The sequence below is a fragment of the Echinops telfairi genome, unplaced genomic scaffold, assembly GCF_000313985.2.
Source record: "Echinops telfairi isolate 266 unplaced genomic scaffold, ASM31398v2 ScPeMD7_18;HRSCAF=68, whole genome shotgun sequence".
In the NCBI taxonomy this organism is placed as follows: domain Eukaryota; kingdom Metazoa; phylum Chordata; class Mammalia; order Afrosoricida; family Tenrecidae; genus Echinops; species Echinops telfairi.
In genome coordinates, this window is record NW_022103915.1 from 84,408,693 (window position 1) to 84,410,430 (window position 1,738).

A 1,738-nucleotide genomic window follows, 5' to 3' on the forward strand; every position below is an offset into this window, starting at 1 on the left:
CAAGTCAGTGAGATGCAAACATTTAGGGTGGTCCAATGTTCTTGGGTGGCACAAATAATATGTGCTGAACTAATTAAACATACCCTAATCCTATTGAACATAGGCTAGTGGTTTGAATCCACTCAGTGGCACTTAGAAAAAAGGACATCGTGATCTGTTTCCATAAAGATTATAACCAAGACAATTCTAGCTAAAACCAAGCTCAGCGAGCCGATTACATCTCAAAGCAACCCTATAGGACAGGGGGTTTCCAAGATTATAAATCTTTCCTGGGATTAGAAAGCTTCATCTTTCTCCCATGGAGCGGCTGATAGATTTGAACTGCCAACCATTCGGTTTGCAGCCCAAAGTGTAAACATTATGCTGCCACAGCAAATCCGCAGAATTGGAATCTCAGACGGAATGTGTGGGGAAAATGAAGATTAGCCATTGCGTCCTGTTGCCACCAGAGGGTACCATAGAGAAGAGTCTACCTAAGAATTGACTGAGCATTCCTCTGGTGCCCTGGAGTCCTGCTGTTTAGTGGTTTTGCACTGGGCTGCGATCTCTATGATCGGCAGTTCGAAACCACCCGCAGCTTCGTGGGAGAAAGACTGGGCTTTCTACTCCTGTAAACAGGGACAGTCTCAGGAACCCACAGGAGACGCAGCAGGAGTCAGCACTGACTCGATGCAGTGAGTTAGGTTGGTTTTTCTCTGGTGGCGTATTGAGGATGTGCTGCTGCTGACTTCCAGGACAGCAGTTCAAAAGCACCAGCTCCTGCCAGGGAGGAAGATGAGGCTTTCTAATCCCTTAACGAGTTACAGTTCCGGAAATCCACAAAGGCGGTCCTACCTGTTCTATTGGGTTGAGATGAGTTGGAATTCAACTCACTGACAGGGAGTCTGTTTTAGTTTCTCTGGAGCCACAAATAACTTTTTAAAATTCCTCAGCCTTGGAACCAGTGCGTTCTACACTGGGGTATCATCTTAGTTACTTCCCAAACAAAACAGCAAACCTCACAGCCATCGAGTCAATCCCAACTCATAACCGTCCTATAAAGCAGGGTGGACCTGCTCCCTTGGCTTCCAAGACTGTCACTGTTGACCAGAGCAGCAGGCTGTATCTGTCTTGCAAGGATCGGCTGGTGGTTTTGAACTACTGGCCTTGTGGTTAGCAGCCCAACACACCCTACTCTGCCATCAGGGCTCCAATCTTAGTTATCTAGTGCTGCTCTAACAGAAATCCCACAACTGGATGACTTTAACAAACAGAAAATTCTCACAGTTTAAGAGACCGAAAGTCCGAAGTCAGGGCACCAACTCGAAGGGAAGATTTCTCTCTGTGTTGGCTCTGGGGGGAAGGTCCTTGTCTCCTTTCAACATCTGCAGGTCCAACAGATCTTGGAGATCTCCTTGTGTCTTGGCATCAATTTCCCTCTGGATCTAGGAGGTTCTCAGCACAGAGACACCCATATCCAAAGGACATGCTCCACCCTGGGCTTTGTTCTTCATGGTGCTGAGGTTTCTCTCTGCCTTCCCACCTCTCCATTCTTTTGGGGGGGTCTTACAGCTCTCATAACAATCATACATCACTTGTATCAAGCACATTTGTACATATGCATATGTTGCCATCATCACTTCCAAAACATTTTCTTTTTTTAAAAAATCATTTTATTAGGGGCTCATACAACTCTTATCACATTCCATACATACATCAATTGTGTAAAGCACATTTGTACATTCATTGCCCTCGTCAT